The sequence below is a fragment of the Rissa tridactyla genome, chromosome 3, assembly GCF_028500815.1.
Source record: "Rissa tridactyla isolate bRisTri1 chromosome 3, bRisTri1.patW.cur.20221130, whole genome shotgun sequence".
In the NCBI taxonomy this organism is placed as follows: domain Eukaryota; kingdom Metazoa; phylum Chordata; class Aves; order Charadriiformes; family Laridae; genus Rissa; species Rissa tridactyla.
In genome coordinates this window covers 30,654,843-30,681,854 of record NC_071468.1, presented here as the reverse complement: position 1 = coordinate 30,681,854, position 27,012 = coordinate 30,654,843, and the positions used below count along the sequence as shown (strand labels likewise).

At 42.7% G+C, this 27,012-nt stretch overlaps 1 protein-coding gene and 1 long non-coding RNA gene across 9 annotated transcripts in view; one reads left to right on the top strand and one right to left on the bottom strand.

Annotated features, from left to right (window-relative positions):
• TMEM247 (transmembrane protein 247) overlaps positions 1–27,012 on the top strand; it is a 142,690-nt gene that overhangs the window by 10,994 nt on the left and 104,684 nt on the right. The window lies entirely within an intron of this gene.
• Positions 7,808–22,576, bottom strand: LOC128907356 (uncharacterized). 2 transcript variants are annotated; one of them, XR_008465566.1, is made up of 4 exons: positions 22,251–22,576; positions 12,368–12,472; positions 11,227–11,358; positions 7,808–10,876 (listed from the first exon to the last, which is right to left on the bottom strand). It is a non-coding gene; the product is annotated as an uncharacterized LOC128907356 (long non-coding RNA). The 2 variants fall into 2 exon arrangements; XR_008465565.1 differs by having other exon boundaries at positions 7,808–9,494.

Below are 27,012 nucleotides of genomic sequence, written 5' to 3'. Positions count from 1 at the left end.
GCAAAATATTTTCAGAGAGCTGTTTCTTCCCAAGTCAAAATGGGCTTGGTCTTGAATTCACAAATTTTGAAAAGAAACTGGACATCTTCCCACGCATTCCAATTTGTGCCCCCTTCCTCTTCCAGAAAAAAGTAATATGATCATTCATTCACTAGAATGACTGCCAAAATGCTGGGAGTAATGGTTGTAAATCGTTTTAATTTCAAGCTTGATGAGTTGTTCTAGATTTGTCTGTTGGCTTTAGACAAACCCCAGTTCCTTTACTGGTCATCCTGCTTCAGGTTATCCAAAAAGCCAATAGAAAATTCTACTTAACGTTTTCAGACAGGGAACTGCACTCTTTGTGTTGCCCTCTAGCTGGAAAAGATAAAGAAGTTGCTGCTTCCTGTGTGTGGGTCTCTAGTATTTTACTGACCATGAGAAACCCAAAGAGGCAGACAGGAACTTAGGGATATAAGCATTTGCAGAAATAACAGCGCATACAGTAAAGACATCAGAGGAAAGTCATATAGGTCGCCTTCCTCCTAAGATAGTAACAATGCATAATTATGAACAACCTTACAGAGTACTCCAAAATCATGGACAACTTCGACCAAGTTAAAAACCTCAAGTCCTTTCCTGGCAGTAGAGCTGGATGTAGCATAGTTATGTGGAAGTCAGTTTTGTGTGTCTGCATGCAATGGTGCTGCATTAACACAAGGACTGCAAAATTATTGCTCCCTGCATTAATTTACTTCTCTTGCAGCCATGGTGAATCAATGCTACGTCGTGCATTTCTCAAATGGTAATCTGCAGTAACCAAAACACCTTCAATCTAATTTGCATCACCTATGCAAACATGGACACAGCCCCCAGACAGCCACCCATCCTTCCAAAAGAGGATGGAAAAGAGTTAAGTGCAAAAAGCACTAGCAGAACCAAAAGAGAAGTGCTTATCCTAATGGCAGCTTTTATGCAAGTGCCCTGCCACCTGTCTGACTGACGGCAGGATACCAGCCTTTGTGCTCTGCTAGGGAACGCCTAAGAACATTTTAATGGGAAGCAGCCTGGGTTTTAAAGAGCCATCATTAGAGGGGAAAATTTTGTTTTAAAAAAAAAAAAAGCTATGGGGTTACAGAATGTCTGTGCAAATGGAACAAAGCATTTCCAAATGTGACTCGGTCTGTATGTGTGTGTTTTTCCTATACGTGTATAGCAAACTCTTTTTTGCAAGAATCATATTTTTCTACCATATTGTTTTTATTAAGAACCTAGAGAGGTTCATCTTTCCTCACAATCCATGCTCTGGAGTCATAATTTCCTAAGTCCTAACTTAGTTTGGTTTCATTAAAATTTTTGCCTTCCTAATTGTGAAGAAAAGGTGGAAAGGAGAACTGTAAAGTTCCAAGCACTAGAGGAATTTTCAGCAGGTCTGGGGATGGAAGTTTGGGATCTGACTCTCAGTTTCTGTCTGTTGGTGTTAGCAGCACTATTAGCCTCAAGCTAGAAGGCTTAAAAATTGGCTTAATGCTCATATAAGGGTTTGAGCAGGATATTTTCTTTTATTCTTCCTTCCTCACCCCTTGACTAGTACCAAATTACATACATTGCTTCAGATTTCCAACATTTCCCAATCTAGATTAATTTACATTTGGAGAGAGGGTGTGAATTAAACTGTTATAAAAGGCTTAGATGCAGTGCCAACTTGTTACTATGCTCCTTCAAGCATCAAATGCCTTTTCTGTTAAGGAAGCTCTCAGAGAATTTCTTGCAACTAGAAATCTCTCTCATTGCACAGCTTATTTATCAAATGCAAAAGAAGACATATACAAACGAAGGCATGCATGGTAATACAACAACTCCTGGAGACCCTGCTGCAGTTGGAGGCTCTATCGTATTATGGCCCACAGTAAGATGTTGCCTCCCTCAAGATTTCAGTCTGAGAAAAAAACCCAGTGTTACAGGGATACAGAATACAAGAGAAGAGTCAAAAGGAACAAGGAGAAAAGCAGAGGACAGAAAAATGCACATCGAACTATCAGAGACGACGCAATCAGAACTTGCAGCCTGCAGCCTGAATTGCACTTATAGCCCAAAGTGAGAAGGTGGGCCTCACGCCACTTCTTAATTCATTAAATGCTGTGGGTATGACTTCAGATTCCTTCAGTGGGTGACTTCAGTGGGTATGCTACATTTTACATGCCACTTAGGAGACAGCTATACCTAATAATGAATATGAAATCCTTCCTTGTTTTCTGCTGTTCTTTTTTCTTGAATTTTCTCATATACCAAGTGCCTACAGACATAAAATTCCATGTTCTGCTAAGGGATGTGATATAATTCCTGTGCCCTGTTGGTCGCAAACACATTCATACCACGCGTCAGAATTAAAACACAAAAGCATGGTATGAGGCTGATTCAAATTTGGCTATGTAAAGGGTGGTCTCATTCTTGCTGTTATTGATGTTTGTATCAGAGCTGGGTTAGTCATTAAGGATTTTGCTAGCAGATTCCATTCAAGGCCAATTCAACTTCTCCCTTGACAGCATTCACAGAAATCTCTCCCTTATATATTAGCTTGATCAATTAGCCTCTGCCAATTTTTGTAGGGTCTGTAAAAATTATTCAGGGATCACCAATTTCCCAGCAATTGCAATTTCCATTCTGAAGCATTATTGGTGAACACATCCTTCGGACACTTTAGTACGTTCATCTACTTGTGATCTTCAGCCTGCCCTAACCTCCTCCAGCTCACCGCCACCTGGGTAAGCGCTCTCCTTCAAGCCAGAGAATACGTGAAGGAGCTTAGAGCTGAGTTCTTTAGTTTCTCTCCAATGGGCCCACAGAAGCAGAAGGGACTCAGAGCTTTGAGGGGAATTGTGGTGATCTTTTTTTCTCCTTTGCTCACTCTTCCCAATCAACAGCTACAAGAACCTTAGAGGTTCTGCATTCCTCCTTTACAGGATTTCTTGTCTTTCCCCCTTTAACAGATTCCTTTTGTCCTTTGAGGGTATGTGGTTGGTATTGTGGGGTAGCTACAGAGTACAGTTCATCTTCTGCATCACCGGTGCTAGCGTCAAGAGGCAGCCCAAATGCTGCCAGCAAAGATCCTAGTCCTTCTTCCCACCAGTTCAATAGCTTGCTTACTTTTCTCTCTGACTTTCTGAGTCATGTATATGCATCAGCTTATAACTCATCAAACGTGACTAATAGTTTTATGGTGCTTAATATATGAGATAAACGTGAACTGATGGGAACTGAAATGTAAGGAAATTACCAGGCACCAGGTTTTAAACAAACAGAAAATAATTGCTTTAACATGGTGCTTAATACTGTTGTGGAACTCATAGCCGTCAGTTGTTGTGGCAGCAAAAATGGGTAAATGGGCTTTAAAAGGACTGGAAAGATTTGCGGAGGATGATTCCATCCTTGGCTATCAAATATGATGATCCAAATGCAACCTCTGACTCGATGATCCAAATGCAACCTCTGACTCAGGAAACTGTTCAACTTTGCCAAAAGATGCCACAATGTTCTAGAAGAAGAAACACCCTTCAGAAGGAAACATTCCCTGAGCATTGACCTTGCCCCCCCCTCCACCCCGTTAATGATAAGGTGTTCAGCTAGCTGAACTTTGGTATGGCATAAATATTCTTATATTTTTCCTTAAAAATCTGCATTTGGCTAATATGTTTTGTATAGTGATTAATCTGTGTCATACAGGGGCTCATCTATAAGGATTTGTACAGTTCTGCTGAATTTACTACTTGCAACCAATAGGATATTGCTGGACCCTATGCAATGAAATATATATATGGTTCTAGTAATTGGGGCGTTACCTAGTACGCAGTAGTACCCATTCTTCTCTGCCATGGACCCACCAATTAAAAGTGGAAACTCGTAAACAATGGGAATTTGTCCACACTGTGCTTGCAATGCTTCTGAGTTTGCAATACAGATGGCAGGCTACTGAGAGACAGAAAATACTGGTGTGCTGCTGCACCTCCTGACATAACCTACAACAGATCTGGCTATTCTTGTAGTCATAAAACAGTCACTGAAAAAAATAAAATAATAATACTTTATCCAGTGATTGCATATCCTACGCAGCCACACTGCAGCTGAAGTGAGAATCATGCAGTCGGTTTGGAAAAGAATCTCAAACCTCAGCTCCTCTGGGCAGGAGACCGTGTTCCCTCCTGCTCAGCTGAGCAGGCGCAGAGCTCTCCTGAAACACAGAGGTTAAATTTGCCGCTCCACCAGTCCCACCCAAGAGGCTGCCCTGAAGCTTTCTGCAGGGAAAGGATTTAATTAGAATGTTATTTTCGTGGTACATTGCAATATTCGGACTGCCAAAATGCATGCTTTGTGATTCATGGTACGGGTTTGCCTAGACAACTTTTAAGATGATCCCTAAGCGCAGAAAGGGTGAAGGCACCAGAGGCGGGGAGAGGCTTTGCTGAGCGGGTCTGAATGTCATAAACGCACAGTTATGGCTTAGTAATTGTATCACAATTGACAGATGCTGCAGCAGTCACGTGACTAGAACATGACCTCATATTTCAGCTTTCTCCCCTCCTCCCCCAGTGATGAGGGCAGCACTGGCACTTAAATAAGCAGAAGGCATTTACAGAAGGCAAGTTTGTAAGTTACTTAAAGGAGAAGCCTGAATTTGGACACAGAGATAGACTTTGTACGGGCTATTAAGCAGCTGCTCAACAGTGGCAGTGAAGCAAAATTCTTTTTTTCCACTTGGGAAGCACACTACAGTTGCTATTAGAGTAAAAATATTGAATCCCAAGTCACATGGGCTTAGATCATCCTTTCCCAAGGAAAAATCAGCAGGAGGGGCAGTAGGGGGAAGAAATGCCTCCATGATCCATTCATGGGATTACTCTGCAGACAATGGGGCTGCTGCAAGCTCAGATGTCCTCCAGGGATCTGTGGGGAGGATGCTGCAGCAATGAGGAGGTCGTCTCTGCCCTGCCACTGCTCCAGAAGCCACTCCAGATGCTCTGGAAGGGTGATTTTGCAGGAGTATGGAACAGCTTGGAATAGCATTTAATTTTCTGGAGATTTTCCAGGGGTACTGAGTGTCCTTCTAAGCCTGTCCACTCCTTTTTGCGTAAATTTTGGATCATGCAAGTCCCAGGAGGGTTCTGGGAGAAAGACACGGGACGATGCTTTCTTGATAGCCGAACACCACTTCAGCATGTAGGGGAACCCCACCTTGAAAATTTCCAAAGGTGCAATCTGCCCCATGGGGATAATTTTCTACCACAGCACTATTACGCAAGGACCAAAGCTGAGGCTGGCTGAGAGTTAAAAGTCTAAATTAAAATCCCAGCTTTGGCACTGGCCCCCAAGGCAAGTTATGCCATGCATGCAATGACAATAGCAATTACTTGCTGAGTTATCCCAATGGAAAAGTGTTCTAAAAGTGCTGAGAGTTTTGTGTTTTTTTTAGAATTTTCTCACTAATGCATCTTTTTAGAATTTTCTCACTAATGCATCTGCAATTTGCAGCTATTTGTAGACTACAGACCTGAAACTTTTCAATTCAGCTTCAGCGTTGTTCAAAAGATAAAAATTAAGAACTTTCTGTACAACTTCTTGTCTCTAAACCTTCTTTTCTTTTGCTTGATGTTGCTTATCTTCTCTTTGGATTGAAATGTGGCACAGTTACTCTAATCTACCAGTTGCAGTGGTAATGCTTTGAAGCACTAAGATCCCAGTTAGCCTCCTTAATGTTGACAGCATGTCAGAACAGGATGGGATTTGATACACAGGGTTTCAGTCACGTTTGGGTTGCAGCTCCAGGAAAGACGTTTCTTGGAAAGCTCTGACTAGATACAACAACCGTTATTTTGATTATCCCAGCTGAAGCATGAGCATTCCTGAAAAGGCCAGCAGCTCCACGGCCTGCTGCTTGTGCCCTGCTTTGTTGCTGATCTGTTACATGACTTTGCTGAAGACCCTCATATGATTATTTAGTTTCCCAGATCAAAGAAAACTGAAAATCTGGGCACAAGAAGAGCTCTCTGTGTCTGTCTGTTAGGTTTTATTGCTTGACCATAATAAGCAAGGGTCTTCTAGTCCTGTGGTTCGTGCTTGGGTGCCTGAAACTGCATCCCCCGCAAGCGCAGTGCCTCTCCTCCATGGCACCTGAGACCACCTCCAGGGGTTCAGGCTCTGCAGAGCCGCAGGAGATCACCACAGTATTCTGGGTTTGTTTCCTTGTCCCTTTTCCCCTTCCAAGCTTGTAGGGCAGAAAACCAGCTCATTTCTTACTATTTTCTGTGTCAGGTACATGACTGACAGGTGCTGCTGGAGAAGCACCAGGCACAAGGGCGGGTGGGAAGCCGTGTTTGGCCTCGAGTTCTTCCTAGGGACCTGAACAACAGCCGCAGTCACTAAGCGTGTGCGGCCCTGGGTGCCCACGGAGCTGCACCTGCAGCAGGGACCACGCAGACTTCGCCATGGCCACGGCACCACCTGTCCTGGCCCAGCTTTGACAAAGGCCCGGGCTTTCACATCCAAAGCTCTGGGATGCTTTCACACGGCAGTTTCAGTCAGGAGGCCTTTCCGAGGCAGAGGGGAAGCTGTCCGTCAGAAAATGAGCACGCCCAGCCATATGGCAGGGGTTACCCCAGCTCCCGCCGCCCGCGAATGGCCCCCCGTGTGGCGGCCATGTTGGGAGCCGCGTGCCCGCCACGGCGCCATCTTGTGGCCCCTGAGGGCTGGTGCCAGGAGACAGGCGGGAGGGGACAGCAGCCGGAGAGGGGGCCGGGTGATGAAGCTGCTGCCGTTCTTGTTATGGGGGGAAATAAAAGCATTTCAAAGTGGTGTAGGGCCGCCTGCTTCTCGGTGCAGCAAGCGAGGGGCCAACAGGTTCAGCAGCCCCCCTGTGCGGGGTGTGGGCCCAGGTGGAGAGCCGCACCGGTGTGGAGAGCTGCTACCCCAGTGTGGGGATTTTTGGGTGTCTTGACGAGCCCTAGCTCCTTCCCCAGTGTATTGGAAGGCGTCTTCACAGTGGAAACGACATCAGCAGCAAAGGACTGCTTCTCACAGTACAACACATCGGTTGTTGAACAGGTAAAATACCATGGTGATAAATACACATTATTCCTCTTCGGGGTGAGCCTACACCTAACTCCTTCAAAGTGCACGTGGTTGAAAATATAGCTCCCAGCATTTCACCAAGATTTAAAATCCACAGGCACCTTTTTTCACCTAAAGCCTCGCCTGTGATAATGTGTTTTCTGGTAAAACACTAAATTTCAAGTGAGTATTTGGGAAAAATAATCAGTTAACCAACACCATCATTCCTCAAACAGTGATGGTGGTGGGTGGTGTGACCCTGAGGCTGGTGGAGGAAGCTGCTTTATCCCCTGTTTTGAATGGGCCTCCCCCTCTGCGGGTCTACACCGACAGAGAGGAGGCACAAAGCAGCTCAGGTGACGCTGGAGAGAAAGTTCTCTCGACTTCTGACAGCTTACACAGTCTCTGGAGCTGGATTTGAACTGAATGAGAGTGGCCTGGAGTACTGTAGGTAGCAAAGTGGGATCAGTCATGGTTTCAGGTATTGACCTGTTTGTCACAGCATCATCCCTTGGGGAGTCTCACTTTAGCCTCCTTCTTGTTAAAGCTTTCCAAAAAGTGTTATTTACGCCTTTATGCAATCCCTTGTCCTATATCATTGAATTAAAAGTTTTCAGAGACAGTCTGTATTGACACTGTTACAAACATTGATCAAAACATCCAGGTTTCTACAGGTTTATGCCATACAGTTAGGTGCCTGTAAACATTTGAAAATTTAGCTCTTAGTGTTTAGCTGATGTTTTCCTTAATTCTTAGTGTTGGTAAATTAACTAGTTATCAAGTTATTGTTATTTAGTAAAATGCTGTTAGGGTGAAAGCATCAAACAATCTAACATGTTCACTTGACACTTAAAAGTAGTTAAAAATCACTTCCATGAGGTAAAGCAGTACAGTGTCTCTGTGTGAGCCGCACCTAAGCCATGAACATTCAGAAGTGGAGAAAGGTAATTTTTACAAGTTTTCAGTAAGCCAACATATTTTGAGCATAGACCATGCGTAGTTTCATAACACTTACACATCAGACACACACACACCACCATCCCCCTGGCCAGTCTAGGTGAGGAACTTTATTTATTGGTGAAAGGCCTCAGGATATGCCCCCTTACAAATATTATGTGTCACTGTAACTGAAATTTTATTCTGGGAGTAGATTAAATGACAGTATCATTGACAATTTGCCTAGGGCTTTACAATTTTCTCTTTTAACTTGAACTGGGAATTAAATTAAGCTTCTGAACTCTGCTTTTCTGCTCACAATCTGCCTAATCAAAGCAGGAGATCCTCCTGAACATTTCAATGCCCAAGTTGCTGGTAGGAGTCCCTGATAGATTTCTCTTTTAAATTTAGCACAGCCCAGAATAGTAACTCTTACATAACATATACACAGCAAATATGGGACTTGCTATAATTTTAGTGAGAGACTGCAGATTTCCTGCCTTGCAGAATAACTAAAGCAGACAGCATTAGAGTCATCCCTCATATAAAAAGCATGAGCAAATAAGTTTATTCTTACAAAGCAAGGGATAATGTTTCTCTTAGGCATCAGAATATAGTTGGGAAATAAAATGGACTCTCACAGATCCTAGCTCCTCTCATGTTTGTGAGTGGCATTGTGGCCTCTGTTTACCTCAAAACATACAGGTACGCTGGACTCCCCATCCCTGAGGGTAGAGAGAGCAAGGCGAGAATTTGCACTCCATTGTGGACAGGCCATTGGGGTTACGCAGGAAGGGGAGTTCTTAGATAAATATAATCTCTGCTTATTCACGGCTATCAATCTATCTGTGGAACATATACTCCTCTATGCAGCCTGTGCCATAGATAGGAGATCTTGAAGGAGTAAAGAACAGGAATTAGATCTTTCTGGCATAGTATGTTTGGCAGAGGATCCGGCAGAAGGAAGAAATAGACCTGCTTTCATTCCCTCCTGACTTCTGTTTTGCATAGCTTGACACTTCCCAGTAACAGTGAACCGCAGAGCAATTACATAGCCCGCATATCATATGCGTGTGTCACAGCTGGAACTCAATCCCTAACATGTTTCAGGGGCAAATCCATGAAATACTTCATCCACTCAGTTCTCTCTCTTCTTTCAGGCTGACAGCCTTTGAGGGCTGTAGCTTACTGAGCTAGGTAGGAGTCAACTCTTCCAGTAGGCAGGACACCAGTGCACCTCAGCCTCCCAGTCACTCCAGTGCTGTTATACTGGAGGAAGCAACAAGGACCTTCACTGTGCTTAGTCAGATGGTAGTAGTCATGTGGACTCTTGGACAGGATTTCATTTCACTGGGATCCACAGATACAGTGTTGTAGAACTGCTGGCACCTTGCATACAAAGTACAGGCTGGACAGTATTTGGCCCTGTGTCATTTCATGAGATTATTTACAGAGAGGAATTTGCTTAGCTAAGAAACCTGCATGGAAACAGAAACATGTCAAATAACCAATTACCCCATACCCAGAGGTTTATGGAGATCAATCATACTGACCCATACTCCCTGCTGTTTCCTGGATTGCTTTAAAAATAAGAAACCTACCAGTAAAGCATTAGGGCATTATTGGATTAGCTTTGATTTTGAATTCACCTTGTGAACTTTTGATCTGATAAGAAGTATCCCCTCTGCTGATTTTGTAAGGTACCCATTTCTCGTAGGTGTAAATGATGATGCAGACAAGGCAGTGGGGTCTCAAAACCAGTTCATTACACAGAGGAAATGTATCAGTTGAATTAGAGGGATGATGTTGCACCAGTTTAACTACGTGTCCCTTTAAACCTTGCTTATCCTCCTGAAGTTTCCCCCAGACTAGTACAGAGTATGCATGTACACACAGAGCTGCACTGGTTGCACTAAAATAGTGTGATGCCATATTTTTAGCTAATTCATTAAAACGCCTCAATGAATATTTATGCGTGGCATTTATCTGTCCCTCAGACCTATAGCAATGCACTGATCGTGCTTTCTTGTCTCCATTAGGAACTAGTCTGTGACTGTTTTCTGTGCTGATACAAAAGGTTGGGGTGGTGTCTTCCTTCCTGCTTGCTTCACTACAGACCCTGTTTTTTCTGGCCCCACTGAAGTAGAGGGTAGTGGTTACTGGAAAGGTAGCTTGAATGCCAGGCATAGCCATTCATAGCCATGAATGTACTCTTTCTGCTCCCAGAGAGTTCCAGGAGTCACAGCCACCCAGAGCTCCTAGATTCTGTGCCTTTATTCACACGATTCCTAGTCAAAATAAAATTTCCCTAAGGGAAAAGAAAAAAAAAAAAAAAAAGAGGAGTTTGCCTTTCTGTAGGCAATAGACTGGCAATAAACCCCACGGTAAGGTGGGAAGGAAGACTCCAAAAAATTACAAATGAGAGATCTAGCCTATTATGGGTATCTGAAAATCTTGCTACAGTTCAGGCTGTAGCTACATGTTTTTAACAGGTAGGGATAGTTGGGAATTGGGTGTACTGAATTCTCTGTTCTTCATAGTCTCTACATCAAGAAAGGATGCCTTCCTAGAAGTTTGACTGCTTTTCAAAGGAGAGCTATGGGCTTTAAACAGGAAGTCCTAGGTTACTTTATTTGGTCAGTCTTTCAGCAGAAGTCAGACTAGAGCATCATAATTGATATAGCTGAATTTAAACTCTTTGAGACAGAGATTTTGTTTCGCTAATAACTGGGGAATGGTGCTATTGATCTTACTGGGAGTTTAACCTGCGTCTGTCTAGTGAAGACTGTCGTATATCTGCTGGTGTGCAGGCTCCAGCAAAAACTCTAGCATGGCAGTCTCCTGCAGTCTGGGTCACATTCTGGAACACAGTAGAAAGCCAGTGATTTAGGATATAAATCAGCAATAAAGTGTATAATCCCAATGTAGAGGCTTATTTTAAAATAGAGAGAACTTGATTAAAAGGGTTAGATTAGAAGCAAGGTTTAGAAATAGTCATGGGGAAGACATTTAAATAATACAAATGCCTTTCATGAAACACAGTACCAGAGTTCAAGAAATACCTAACTAACATATTTATATTGAGGGTTTTGCCAAAAAAACTTAGAGAATTCTTGGTGAATTTAATCAGGTTCTTCCTGGTGCTATAAAATCTGCCCTTAGAAACACTTTCAGTTCTCTTACATGTCTTGACAGGGGCCAGATAAATACCTTGAGGTACTCCTGCTGGGTTAAGGTCACCTTTATGCAGAGAGGCACCACAATGCTCTACTTAGCAGCATCAGAACAGGACTTAAAGTGATGCATAAATCTTGTGCTTTCCAGGAGTTATTTTCACCGCCTCTGTAGGAGAAGAAAAGCAAGTGTTTCCTTTAATCCTGTGTGGTTTCTGTATTAAAATAAGCTTTGATACTAATCCCTGGCTATCTGGATTTAAACTGATATATATCCTACAGCTTTAAATACCAGAACATCTGAGTTACCAATGTACCCTTATACCCAGAGTGTTTATGCACTTAATCACACCAAAGGACAGAAAAGACATTATCCTCCCAGTGTTTCCCTAATATTGCAGTGGGTTCCTTCAAAAACCCAGTTTTCCTCACATTATTTCCTTTCGCTGCAGCGTTTGCACTGTTCCCCATTCTGACTTGAAAGAACATGACAAGCAAGGTAAATATCACAGGGCAACACATCAAGGCTGTGTTAGCAACTTGCGTAACTTCAACTACACAAACTACAAAGTGGAGTTTGCACTTGAATTTCACAAAAGGCAGATGGCTTCACTTGTATGTAAGGAGATTTTCTCCCTGACAGGGGAACACACAGATTCCTAGGCCCTGATCCTAATACAGTTGTCAAGCTTGACCAAAGTTAAATATCAGTAAATGATAAAGCATCTTCTGATTTATAAATATATATATGATGGTTATGCATCAGAACAATGCTCCTGTAGTAATAACCTCAGCAATGTCACTTTCTGTGTGTATTGTGCACATTTTATCACATAAATAAACCACCAACTTGAATCTCCTAGTATCCCTGAGAGTGCAGAGGTACTGTATAAGATGATGCTGCTCTGATAGAGTGTAAATGACCAAACTAAGCTTTGCCTTCAGGGTGAACGCTAAACACAAACAGAGCCACCACGCTGTGACTTGAAGTTGCTTGTGGCTGCCAAGTCTCAGCATCCAAAACGTTAAGTCCATGCTTTATAGGCCTCACAGATGAACTTCACTGGAGTCAATCAGTGAGGAAGAGAACAGAGCTGAAGTCACTGAAGGGATGACCAAAGGTCAAGGACTAGGGCCCACAAAGAACTGAGGTGGTACCAAGAGGATTATGTACGTACTCTTTGTCAAGGACCAGGCGCTCCTCAGTCTGGTGGTACTTGAAGTAATTATCAGCTCCTTTTTTTAGGCATCACAGGAGGCTTCAGCTCTCCATTCTTTAGTGACTGGAAAAGAAATATTAAGTATGTGGGAGATGATATCCCACATATTCGCTGCTCCATGCTTTGTCATGAGAGGAAGGAGGTGATCCTGGAATTTCAAAAGCTGTTGCAATTATTCTTAGACTGAGGTGGAAATACTTTCTTGAAAAGAAAAATGCACATTTCTTCCAAAGGTTCTTTTGGAAACTTTCATTTGTTCTGTTTGCAGTTGAAGGATTTTTGGTTTTTGAATATTGGAAACATTTAAAAGGATTTAAAACAAAGCATGTGTGGAGAAAATGCCATTCTTGTAAGAAAGGAGAGGTTTTTTACTCGAAGACATTTGTCCTCATCTAATTCTTACCTTAGTGGCTGGCAGCAATTGAGAGCAGCAAAGTAAGTAGCCAAATTTTTGTCCTTGGAAACTGTAGCAGGTAACTCTACATTTGAAAGGTACATGCCAGAAAAGAAAATACAGGAAAATCAAAGATAGTCTGTTACTGTGTCAATTCCAAGAGTGTCTCTATTTCTTGGGAGATATTAGCTGATGATATATCCAGTGAATATCTATACACAAGGTGGAAAGCCATAAACTGGGAAGCAACTGATCTCTAAGAATGTACTTCTAGTCCTCAGGAATTTCTGATTAGATACAGTTAGATACTCATGTGAGATTTACTTCTGCTTATTATTAACTGATTATTTGATCCAGTTGCCTGGCAAAAAAGAAAATTATAAACACCAGATATTCCATGTGTGAATGTTCTCTGCAGCACAGCATTTTTATGATGGTCACAGAGAACTGTGAAAGCAGATTGGGCACTCACTCTTTCGGGCTTTGTTCTCTAAGATTTCAATCCAAAAATATATGTCTTAACTGCAGTATTTGACCATTTGGCTCTTTAGCATCTGCTGAAATTGTCTCAAACTATCCAGTCCTCTGATTCAGAACTGACACTCTTTAAGCCCATCTGATCAAACAGTTATTACTAAGAAAAGCACCAACCCTGTGTTTCGAAGTATAACACAGAGCTAGAAAGAAAACAATGGCTTTAACCCCAATGCGGATCTTTGGTAGCATCAGTCTGTTTGGCAACATTTATGGAATTTCTCCAGTTTCATCTTTGTCAAAAAACACCACGCAGTGAGCATTTCTGTGATGTCAAGAGATGATGTCAAGAGATGTCCCTTACCCTGAAGTTTGAAGCAAGTTGAGATAAAGAACATAAGTTTTAGAAGCTATATGCTGAGAGTGCAGTTTGTGAATGTACCCACAGAAGGGAAACTGGTTACTTTTGGTGAACTATGATTCAAGATTTATTGAACCACCTTATTTCATACAGAAGTGATCTCCTCTCTGTTATGATCCTGAGCCTCTGCAGTGCTGCAGAAGTAGTAGGACTAAAGAAGGGAGACAAGTAAAAACTGAGCCGTAAAGAATATCTATTAAAATGAAAGAAAAGAATAGACTCTTGACAAATCTTATACAAAGATAGCATTTCAGACTTAGTGCCTCCCAGGGACAGTTGCAACTTTTGCAGTGAGAACTGCTATTGTTATAACATGTTCCACAAAAATCAGTTTAAAAAAGGGCAGCGGCCATAAAAACCACGGCATTACTATTTGTTTCTTCTTCCTCTCCCGTATGCAGAATGCTTCTAGAAGAACAGTGTATGCACCAAAACTATATTCTGGTCTGTAACCACAACATTTTTAGTGCTACAAAATCAGTACTTTCCACACCTTTGCTAAACCAAAATAGTCAGAATTACTCCAATTTCAAAGTCACAACTGGCTTAAAACTTATAAGAATTTTTCTTGTGAGCAAATAAGAGCCTTAGAGCTTTTTAAATTGTCATCTGGATTCTGGACGTCAAGTCTTGTTCTGGAGTTTTCATAATTATGAGAGCTGGAAACTTGAAAAGAAGGTATTTATTGTGTAATCATGTAATCACATGACTAGTGGCTGTGATTTACAAGAAAATCTTTAAGACCCAGCAGTACTGGCTTTGATTTGTATATCCAGCTTTCACAGTGGAAAAAATTTAAAAAAATATAAATGGGGCTTTTATAGCCTAGTGCTGAAGAGGGATGTAACGGATCTTATGCTCAGTTACTCAGTTCCCACACTTCAGGCAGGAGGGGAATGATTGCAGGCAGGGAAGCAAAATTATCTGAAGTTACCTTTGGATTCATACTCCGGAGTCCTGCAGGGGCCGCAACAACTCTTACTGTGAGCTGGAGCCTCCCCAGGGCTAGCATAATTTGCTGTGCCTCTTAAGGTCCTGTGAAGCAGAGACTACCCAGGGCTTAGTGCCTACCAGCTGTGCTCCTGATCTTCCCTGTGTGCTGGAGCTGGGAGAAAAGCCAATGTGGAGCTTCTAAACCAGTTCTTCATAGCCCAGAAGGGCCCTTGGAGCAGAGGTACTCTCAGCAGATTACTTCTCTCTGTGTGATGATACCAGAACAGATTTCAAGGCAGGAAATAACCAAGTGAAATCTGTAGTGTTCTTAGATAAGCTCATTGAAAAATGAAAATTATTTTGCATTTTATTTTTTTTTATATATGCAAGTTTCTTTTTTAAATGGAAATAGGAAAAAATAGTTTCCTGAAAGCCAGAAAGTTATGATAAAAGTGAAAAGGCATTGCTGAAAGAACATTTTATTTTAAATTTTGCATACAAAAGCTCAAATTTTATAGCCCATATAGACAATTCACATGCATACAGATACGCACAGAGTCCATAAGCTACAGTGACTTTTGTTTAAAAAAATTGTAGTGAATCAAGAACGTATTTTACTGTGGTTTGAGATAAATGAGCTTTGAATCAGGACCTGTCTTAGAAATGAACAGATTTGGACACTGCATTTAAACGACTTGATGAGGGTTTACAGAAGGAGCCCATGGTACTTTAAGGAGTGAAGCCTCAGAGCCCTGCCTGTTAGCTTTGTTATACCGCAGAGAGTCTTCACCATTGGCTGCTGCTGCTGCTGCTCTGAGGCAACTGCAGAAAAAAATACCACCTCTGGACTCCACACAAGGTTTGGGTTTGCTGTTCTAAAGCAACAGGAGATGCTGAGTCATTTTGGCTTAGTGTAAGAGCAGTGATGCAGGACAGCAGCATCCGAGGCACAGGTTAGCCCCCAGACTTTTGAAGTTGCCTGAAAGAGAATGTGTTTCTCCTGAGAAAGTGCTATGTCTTGCCATCCAGGTAGGGGTGCCATTAACAGTGGCATCTGATAAAAGAATCTCATCAAAATAATTATTTTGATGGTGATGGCTAATTTTAGATTTTCTGATCTTTATCCCCATACATGTTCTCTGCCTTATACATACACTCTCTGATATGAGAGCATGCCATTGAATAATGTCACCAAGCTCTCCCGCAGCACAAGAATGAACTCTGCGAGTGTCAGAGATCTGCATAGGCAAAGCTGAATTTGAGCTTGTGATTTTTGATCAAAGGTCACAAAGGGGTATCTGAGCACTAATGACAGTGTAATACCAGCATTAGGCTGAGGATTTTGAAACTTTGGCTTAGATGACTTGTCTGTGAACAAGTAAAGGAGCCAGTGGAATAAGCAAAATTCAAGCTCAAGTGTTGTATTTCTGAGGCCTGTGTACTACCCACTTTAACAAATCTGACATCCAGTAGTTATGACAGGAGGTAGACAGAAAGGTTGAGATGATGTATGTCAGTTCTCTTTTTAAACCTCATTTTAAGGTCAGACAAAGGCTATAGGGTAATAACCAACCATTTTTCATGAAGGATTAAAAAGACCATAGATTGTCCAAATTCATCAGTTATTCATTTCCCTGCTAATATCCTTTCAAACACAGACTGAGAGGTATGTGCTGAGCCATGATTATGCTTACTGGCATCTTCATAACTCTAATGAGTAAAAGCCGTATTTGTTGATGCCTATACATACTGGTATCTGTGTATATATACACAAACATGTATATATATATATGTATTTAAATAAATATATATATTTTTTAATATATATATGTGTGTATATATATATAAAAACGTATATATAAAAATTTGTTCTGAGAAGTTGCACATGTATGTGTGCCAGGACGCTGATGACTTGCTAATCTAGGTGCCATCAACACGTGCCATTCCTATCGTCCTTTTCCTACCTTGTGTCCCTTCCAGTACTTCCACACCGAGGCAATTCCCATTCATACTGTTTCTGTTACAGTTCTCTACAACAGCACTACAACTGTAAAGAAATAATTTTCCCATGCCATTAATGTTTCTGAAGATTGAAGGTACCTCTCCATTCCATATCAGACGAAACCATGAACTTTCCAGAAAGCAAAGATCAGCATGCTTAGACTTTCCAGACATCTGAGTTTGACCTAGATAATCAGTTTTTGTCTAGGTCAGAGGGAAAACAAACTATTAAAGATGATGCAGGTGCAGATGAACCAGGTTCCCCATTGCAATATTAATGGGACAGAACAAGCATCTTCCAGATGGATCTGGTAAGTCAAAGCATGGTAGCTAAAGTAGTCATCTGTCTTACGAGACCGCGGATGTTCAAGATGACATCCTCAGTCCATAAGGCCAGAGGTTCAAACATGAGTCCCAGACACCCTAGAAGTCCCCCCTCACCAGCTAGCTGTAAGGCCAGGCTCTTGCTACCTTTCTCAATGCCATATTTACTTTTTGATTCAAAGCAGAAGTGGCTTCAGAAGGAGAAATTCCCATCCTAAATCACCAGTTGCCTCACTAAGAGATAGACAGAAGACACCACTTGTCCCTTCTCTAAATCAGGCTGTTTTTTCATCTTTCAGATGAGATCCCTATCCCTTTCAGATGAGATAACTATGGGATTCTCACTGGTTTGTGCAGAGGCATTACTTGGCTTTGTCTTCTGAGATCTCATGGCTGAATAACATATATAGAGAAACATATCTTTGGTAGAGATAGGTACTTAATGTCTTTTGAGGAGTTCCTGTTTTCCTGTGCTTCCTGCCAGCTACCTTCAGCTAAATTATGAGACCTTTAAGGTATTTTCAAGCCTGTAGCATGTTAAGCACAATTTCTGCCTTCATAAAAATATTTACATTTCATAGCTGAAAAGAGAAAGCACCTAGGCTTCTCCCTGTTTAGACAGAGAGTCCAAGTGAGTCAATGGCTCAGGACTGACTAATGTCACCAAGAGACCAGGTCATAAAAATTAGCTATTGCCTATTTTAAATCATGGTTTAACATAGCCTTCACATGTCTGAAAACATTATGTGACCATTTAGAACCTGTGGCTTCAATTTTTGTGCCTGTCATTGGCAAATACGTCTTCTTTATTCAGAGACCCAGGGACCTTATTGATCTTAAATAAGAAATGCTTAGACATCAATACAACCTAAACTGTACTCTCTGAACAGTTAAAAAGCACATTTTGCACCTGTGATTAAATGTGCTTTAATTTACATTTATGAGCAATTCAATTTGGTGGCTCAGTTCCCATGGGTTCTCTTAAAATCTAAGGCCCAGGTCGGGAGATAATGAGAAACCAAGCACAGCTACACCATTTTTTTGGTTGTTTTTCCTTGTTTTGGGATCCCCTGCACAGGATATTTGTGCAAGTCTCTGATACCATCCTTCCCCTCAAGCTTTGAGCTGCTTTTATCCCTCTGACCACTGACAGAGGGTACAGTCCTGCCAGTCCATAAAAACTGAGTAGGTAACCGCTCCTTAAGGCAGGGCCTCTCCTTCCTTCCAGTTGCTACTAGTCAGAGAACAGGAGACAGAACTGCCTGCCAGTCCCCAATGTGTCGGCACTGAAAACATGAGATGATGCTCGGCAAGTCTTCACTGGGGCTGAGGGTTGCTCAGGGGAGCCAGAGGCAGGGCCATCTGCGCCCTCTGCTTGCTCTCTGCAAGCAAAGCTGCATTCCCCAGTCACTGGTACTGGCTGCACTGGGGCTCAGTTTTCCTCACAAGATGAAAATAAAACTGACGTTTCCACTGCTGAAGGGTGTAGCTATGGTCATTCCAGCCCCATGGCAACACTGAAGAAACAATCTCCTAAACCGTGCTCTGTTTTGCTTCAGTGCACACTCATCAAACCAGGAAATCACCAGCTGAAAGAGATTAATGTGAAGATGCTGCTTTCCCTATTACCATTTTACTTTGCTGTCTGGGTTCCTATCACAGCCCAGCACTTGTTCTGCTTTCTGTAGGGAAATGCAGCCAGAGTAGGTGGTTATTCACAGCCACGTTGTGATGATTGTAGCTTATCCCTAATGTTACACTGCTTGGAGAGTACTTTGAAAGTGGGGCTGTTCGCCAAGACTGGGTAATTTAGATCATCCTTATAGAGTGAGACTGAATATACAGGAAACTAGAAGACAGAGGAAAGCAAGCTCTTGAAATTAAAACAACAAAACAAAGATCCACAACTTTTCAGATTTGTTGGATAAAAAAACAATTCTACTGACGAGGGAGACACTTGTCTTTTAGTTTCTGTGTAAAGATTTTACTACAGACATTCAGAGTTCTTGCATGTCTCCATAAGAGCTGTATTCGTACCCCCCATCTTTTCACACTCCTACTTCCTTTGTGACATGGAGAATCTGCTGAGCTTCATGTTTTTCTCTCCTGCCCCTTTCCCTCCCAAGAGGGATTCTGCTACAGATTCTGTGTGTATGCTTTAAAACACGTCTCCTTCTCCCAGAACAAGTTACCTTTTCCTTTTCCCAATACAATAATCAAAAGACTTCTCTCGGTCAACATGTGCTCCTTTGAGTCCCCTGAACTCTTAACATCCATGTTTTCAAAAACTACTTCCTGCTCTTTGTTCCTTCATTTTTGCTGGGATTTTTCCATGACACCCCCCCCCAGCTCTTACAGACCACTGGGTGCAAGGGCAGCCATGCATTTCTTCTAAGACAGTCCTATTTAAATGGAAGACTATTAATGTCAGTGACTCACATTTTTTTCCCTTTTCAGTGAGTTATATGACACAGCTGTGGTAGCAAATTACTGATTCACTATAACCTTAACCTTTCCATAATAGAGCAATTTTATACCCTTATCCAGCATTCATAAATTCCGAATAAATGGATTTTTCTGCCCATCATTCTTAAAGACAAGCTTTGGCCTCACATGAGCTTATGGAATTGTTTGATGCAGGCCTAAATACAAACATGACCACTGCCTAGAAATACGGGGAAATGTGAAGCCTAAAATATTTAAGTACACAATATAGGATGCTCCAGTGCATTGCATTTGGCATCATTTATAAAGGTCCAAGGAGGAGGTTTACACAACCATTTCACTCGGTGATTGCTAACAATGGTGTAAATGACTCAACATCAGTGGTACAGAGTCCAGCCCAGAATTTTTTTTCTGCCATATGTGCTGTGTCATCATGATGAATGCTTCACAGGAAGGAAAAATGATAAAAAAGAAAAGCCACGTTGATGTCTGATGTAGAAAACAGGTTGCTTAAAGCCCTTTTTTTTTTTCATTTCTTCCATTTTATTTCCCAAGTAAAGGAGAAAGATAAATAGACAGTATCAGAAATTATGAGGTGAAGCTGTCCAATAACTCACCTGTAACAAAACTGCATGTAAACAGATGCCATTCCATGGGAATTCTTTTCTCTCCAGTAGATTGACAGCCTTTCAGGACTCAAGAGGCACTCATATATCGTGAGACTAAACTGAACTATTCATTTTCCAGTGGGGAAAACTGACACAAAGGCACTCACTTGTACAAACCCTGTAGCAAATCAATTAAAGAACTGGGATAAAAAACCCCAAGGTTTACCCTGCATCGTAGAAAAGGTCTGGTTCAGCTTCCCACTAAGTGGAGTGCTGCAGGTATTGGAAGTGCTAGAAAGTTAAGGTGCTAGGGCTCTGCTCAGCTCTTCTAGTGCTTCAGGGAAGAAGCTGGGCATTTAAGTAACAGAAAAGTAACCTGCAGGGGAAAAATGAAGACAACAGAAAACCCATTATAGACAGGTGTATTATTTGCTGTATACAAATGTTTTCAACCCAGAACTCTGATGTAATGGGAAAGTGATGGTTTCGAGGTGAGAAGATTTGTAAGTGTCTTAGCTTTGCCTGAGACCATGGGGTTGGAGTGTGGAACAGAACGGATTGTGTGAGAGCAGGGACAGAGGTCATCTTTTTCCTTACTGCAGATGAGCATTCTGAAAGCTGACCTTTGTTATGAGGTATGCGCCTACACAGGTAGACCCACGCTTTTCCTTTGATAAATTCTTAAAAGCCTGTCACTGAGTTTTGCCGGTTGTTTGTTTTTTCTGGGCAAAGTTTAGCAAAGGAAAGTGTCTGCTTTTTTGCCAAACTGCCTGTATTTACAGGCATATGCTAAGGGCATGGACAAATAGCTGGGAAGTATGGGCCAGTGAAGGAGGGCTGATGCAAAGTAACAGGCTTTTTCCTTTTTGCTGCTGGTTGAATGTAAATGAAGACTTGCATTCACTGTGGTTAGAAGAGAACTTAGGGTTACTGTGGCTTTCTTTCAGTTCTGCCACTTATTCACACGGCCTATTTTTCAGTCACACTCTTCTTTTTCACTCAGGGGGAGAACTTTTCCGTTAATGTGATGTCCTGAAGTGAAATATAGAGCCACTTCCAGGCTGCTCTTACTGGCATAGCTGATTCTGATTATTTTCTGTTATCCCCAGGATATAAAGAGCACTGTATTACAGTACAACACAGGCCACTCCCAGTAAGCTTCGCCTGGGCCCTCAGCCAGTATTAAGCAAGCGACAGTTCATAAAGCAGGCAGGTGTAGCTCTCGCTTGTTGCTCTAGGAAAGCTTTCTTCATTGGCATTTGCACTCCAGAGCTTCTGTTTGCCCAACGGAGCTTTGCAGTCACTGAAAATAAAACCCGTGGAATGGGCTCATGCCAGATACTTAGCTTCTCTATACTTCAGTCTCCCCAGCTCAACATGAAGCTAATAATACCTGCCTAGCTTTTCCCCGAGGGAAAGATATGTATCTGGCATTCACATTTGTATGGCCGTTGGAGATCCCTGGATAAGTACATTAGAAATGTCACTACTATTTTTATATATGTACTTATTTGCATGATTTATCACTGTGGTATCTAGACACTCCTGGCCCATTTAAGAAAAGAAGACTGGAAAGGATACCCTGCTCAAGCCCAGTTCCCGTGCCACTGCGAATATATTTATAATTTCTGTCACGAACTGACAGAGCTCTAGCTAGCTAAGTATTCAGTATTTTTCCCCTCCTACTTCCATAGGAAGGCTGTTGCAGGCTATCACTCTCTACGGGGAAAAAATAATCTCCTGATTTCCAATCAAAATGTATTTGCGACCCATTTACACCTTGATTTCTTTTGTGCAAACACTTCACCTTTAGTTTACATAGTTCTTGGCCCTTCTGGGGCTTAAGTCACCCAAAGTATTTATGCAAAGTGATCATATCTGCTCTCGGTCTTTGTTTTGCAAAGGTTTACAGGTTGTCCATTCTCTTTATCTCTCTTTTAAGTCTTCTCAGCAGGTATGCTAGTCCCAGTTCACCTGTATGTGAATGTGAGTGACCAGAATCACATGACTGAACCAGAACTGCCTGTAGCATCTCAGCTGTGCTCTCCTGAATGCTCTTCTACAGTGGCGTTTCATACTGGAAATACCTAGGATCACATTTTTTTTCACAGCTGCATCAGAGTGGCAGCTCATTGCCTGGATCCTTCCTTCTCACTCACTTCCAAATGGACGAGTTTGTAACATCAACTGTGCTTATTCATCCCTAAATGTATGGACTAGGATTCATCCCATTCCTATTACCTCGGTCTCCACAGGCCACCATTTCTTCCTGCGGGATGCCCCTCTCCTTGCGCCTGGACAGCACAGCCCGGCTCTGCACCACGCAGTTCTGGTTGGTCCACGTGAGTCTGGTCCCCCGCACTCAAATACAGATTTCGCCAGCGGAGTCCCACAGCTTCTGCCAGGGCCGCTACCGAGTACCTCGGACCGGCCCCAGGCCGGTGCCGCTGCCTCCCTGCGCCCCTCGCTCCCACCCGACAGCCCCGGGAAGCGAAGGCACCGGCCGGGGAGGGGAGCGCCTTGCGGCCGGGGCCCCTGGGGCCCGCTAACAGCTCGCCGGCGGCGGCGCAGCGCGGGCGGCTGCCGGCGCTCACGTAGGCCGGGGGGCGGTGCGGCGGCCGCAGGAAGCGGCGGCCGCAGCCGCACGTAGCGGGGTCGCCCGCGGCGCCGCGCCGCCGCCCGGGTCACGTCGGCCAGGCCGGGCCGCCTCGCAGGGCCCGCACCCCCCGCCCCCGATGGCGCCTCGGGGGCGGCCGGCGGGGCGCGGAGGCAGGCAGCACGGAGGTGAAACCAGGCTCTGTGTGCCGCTGGCTGCTGCTCGCCTTCGTTCCGGCTGCCGGAACCTTCCGCCTTCCCCATCTGCTTTCGGTGTAGTGCCATGCCTCGGCTCTGCCCACCAGCTGCTCTCCCCGACGACCCCCCCAGTCCCCCGGGATGAGGAAAAACGGGTCTTCACATTTCACCGGGAAAAGCGGAGATGTGGCTGAAAAGACTCTGCTTACTGTTACCAATATCTTTAGAAAATGCACAGTTTCCACATCAGAACAGGTGATTTTCACCCAGAAAGTCGTGTACTCCACTGAGCGCAAGGAGGCATTTTGAGCAGAATAAAGCCTATTTCTAATGCGTCCTAATATAAAAAATAGGTACCAAAATGGTTTTGTATCATCACATGCATTTAGTAGCTATCCATTACATGGGTTTTATACACATACACCTGTCTCTCTGAGGCCAAGTAAGCTCTCAAAAAAAGTGGCATCTGGAAAATATGAAATCATTTGACTTGAAAAGGTGAAAAGTATTTAAAAATGATTGCCAGTCATTTTTTCTGCTTTGTTATCCTTATATCCCATAGGGATTGCTTGGCCTCATAGGCACTCTAACGAAAGCTGTTTCAATTCTCATTTTATGGTTATGCATAACTTATGTATGCCGAACAGCATGTCGTTTCCTCTTTTCTTACAGCATCATCGTGCCTGTCACCCTAAATCTGCTGCTTAATTCTTTCCTGTCCACATGGCACTGCTCCTTCTTTTAATTTCTTCTCTCCTTTATTGTAGCAGCTTTCATCCAGTTTTCCTGTTACTACGCACACTTCCACTACACATGTCAACACCTGCCATTTAGCTCATTTCATCACCCAGGAAAGTGAATTAACAATGGAGGAGTAGCAAGCTGGTTTCCTGTTCTGAAAGGAATCCTTAATAATGTGTAGGACCTGACTCCAGGATCTGCTTCAGCTGCCGTCACTCTGCAGCTATAAAACTTGGATAATTAACAGGGTTCCCTAAAAAACCAAAAGTGCTCTATTGAGAAGAGATAATCAACCCTTATTCACCCACAAAGGTGATGTCCCTTAGAGTAGGAAGTAGGACAGAAGACAGTTCCACGAAGGCCACTGGCTCAGCAAAGCAGGGTCTAATTTTAAGCAGATGTGGCTGCTCTGAATAACGCCAGCGACCAGACTGGATCCTTTCTGCCCCCAAGATCTGAAGAATATAGGAAAGTGTAGAGTGACCTGTGCCTAACCCTGGTCCTGCAACTGCAGTTTATTGCAGCATCTAAGTTTAGCCTTTAATGGATTGATACGGCACAAATAGTCATCTCAGAGCTCAGTCTAAATGGCTGGACAATGTTCTGTGTTTGAAAACAATTATAAAACTGTCACAGTTCACCAGTGCTCTAGGGCATGATGATAAGGGACTCCAGGAAGACCTGTTTGGAGAGACTGAGTTGGGTTTTTTCTGCATGTTTTTCACATGTTCTGACTTTAGCTTTCAGTTAATGTTCTTCTTGCCTCTGAGTTGTCAAGGTGCATATAGAAATCTCTTGGCTTAAGTATGGTCAGGTCCTCTCAATCTTTTACCCTGCAAAGAGAAAGGAAGTAGCCTCTGTACATCTCACCATACAAGAATTTCTTCTAATAGCCAAGGTATTTGTTTGGTAACAGGCAGGTGTTTGTCCAGAAACAAATTTGGCTTTCTATTATGGCAAAACGTTTAGGCTTTTGTCAGTGTCTTCACTCTACTGTGTCCCCAAAAGTCTGTAGTCGTGAAAATAGCTAAGAATCCTTGCTGCTGCATGCTGCTCAGTGCAAGGTGCCTATCCTTTATTTCAACATGAGCTGTGTTTCAGCTGCAACTTTGTGACAAGTCATAGGACTCATAGGACCACAAATAAAAAGGTAGCTTATAATTGCTATAAATTGCTATAAAATGGTAGTTTATAATTGTAGATAATAATGTGGTTATTGACTACACTGAGAAGCATATGCATGTATGAAACTTTCCACAGGATAGCTCTGATCACAGTTTCCATGTAAGAACATAATTTTTTCAGTGAGATGATAAGACAAACCCTCATCAGTGGCATTGTTTCATGAGAAGTCTGTGCGATGATACGTTCATAAAAAGGACTAAGATGGAATGAGACCACAGGCCATACCAACTGGCAGCCTACTTCTTCACTCTTTAGCTAATGGCAGAGCTCTTTCACTGCCATCCATGGTCCTCTAGATCTGCTAGAATTGCATCTTATGCCTGGTAAGAAATACTTTCAAGACACAGATCTTCAATACATTGGGAATCTTCTTGATGGCCTTCTGTTGAAATCAGGGTTATTCTCTCAATAAAGCAAATAATCTGGGTTGGGTTTGGTTTGGCTTTTTTTGGTTTAGTTTTTTCAAAAAAACAAACCAACCCATGTGGGGAGACCAGAGTCTGTCAAGGAAATCACGCCTACCATTCGTCTTTCTTCTAGGATTTTAAGAGATCTGCAGATTATTAAATATTTATTTTTATCCTCACCTATGCCCATGAGAGAGAGATTTTAGTAAACAGTGAACAGCTGGATGGTCCAGGAAGGGGTGGAAAGAGAGAGACATTGTAGAGATCTTAGAAGCCAAAAAGACTTCACAAGGGGAGTGACAGAGACAGTTGAAGGTGCAAAGGGATAATACACTTGAACAGTGGGTATCTAGGTTTCACCTTGCAGTAGCAAACTAGTGGACTGGAACTGCAGCATGGCAGTAACTTTCTTCTTCCTGATGTTAAGAATGCCAGCCTAGCTGCAAAGCAAAAGCATCCAGCCAGTAATGCAGATGTAAAATCTGTTTTTTCTGCATCAAACTCTAAATCAAGCATAACATTCCTAATTCACATTCTAGCTGCTGTATGGGTTCTTCCTTTTTATTAGCATGTGTGTCTAGCTGATAACCCAGACTTGCATGGGTGATAAGTTTAATAAAAAAGAAACAGCCAAGAACATTTTCAGGATTTATGGCTGGTTCTATTTACCAACTTGAGTTTGGGAGCGCAGAATGAGGTTTTGATATACATTTGTTCTTTTTGCTTACCTATTTTGAGCCAAAGTCCATACTAGTGTAGTCTAAATAGGCTTACAGTGGTGCCAAGCTGTGGCAGTGTGCTCTCCCCTTTTCCCCTTCCCCCCCCGCCCCGGATCCTGCTCAAGCCATGGCCATCAGCGGGAGTTGTTATGAGTTGCACTTGAACTGTGGGAGATGGCTGGCAACATAACCAAAACATTGAAACATTGTCTGGAGTGGGAACCTAGGTATCTTGTTCCCATGAGAATATGACTGTAGGTCAATTATCTTACTCCATAAATAGCGGACAGCCCAAGAGCTCTTTGAGCTCTCCTGCATGGCAGCGGGCTGCACAACAGGATCTCCCCTTGAGTGGGGACGCTCGCTTAAGGTTCTTCTCGAGGTTGAGAGATTGCTTGCCACAACAGATTCTTGGTAAGTGACTAATAGCATGCTAAGCTTTGAAATCTTAGCTAAGTGATATAAGGATTGATTGCACATATATAATCCTTTAGACATAAACTGTTGACCAAGTCTGGGACTAGGATTGGATCCAGCTGCACCTAAACTCCTCTCTGAGAAGGAGTTTAGAAAGCAAGGGGGTCATTTATGAGCCATGTGACTTAACGGGAGGGTCTCCCTGAGAGCTTGTCTGACCCTGGTCTCTATGCAGTAAATAATCAAGTGTACCCTGGCATCGAATCTCGTAAAACACTGTCGCATTCACTACTAACTTTGTTAAATCAATGTTTTATGTTAATAAACATTTCACTACTTCTCTCTTACAAGTGAAGTTATTCACTCCGCCTGCGACACAAGCTGAGGCTCATAGAGAACTTTTAAAAATGAGTAGTATGATTTATGAATGGAGAGAGATATGAATATTCTCTTTCTAAATGGATTCTAGGCTCATGGTGGAGCTTTTGTCTAGTGCAGGCTGAATTAGAAAGACGAGGCTAGAACTGACTTCCTTAGTTTTGTTCTCAGCTATTCTAGGCAGCCGTGCCATGTAATCCCTTTTATACCCTTCAGTTGGCTATAATCAGTATAAAAATAATGAAGAGTGTCTCAGTGAACTGGTTCAGCTCCCAGAATAACCTCTTGCCGTGCTCTGTTGATCCCAGCAGTGCATTGGGGCTTTACCTGGGAGCTTCAGTCTTCCTTTAAACAGATCTTTCC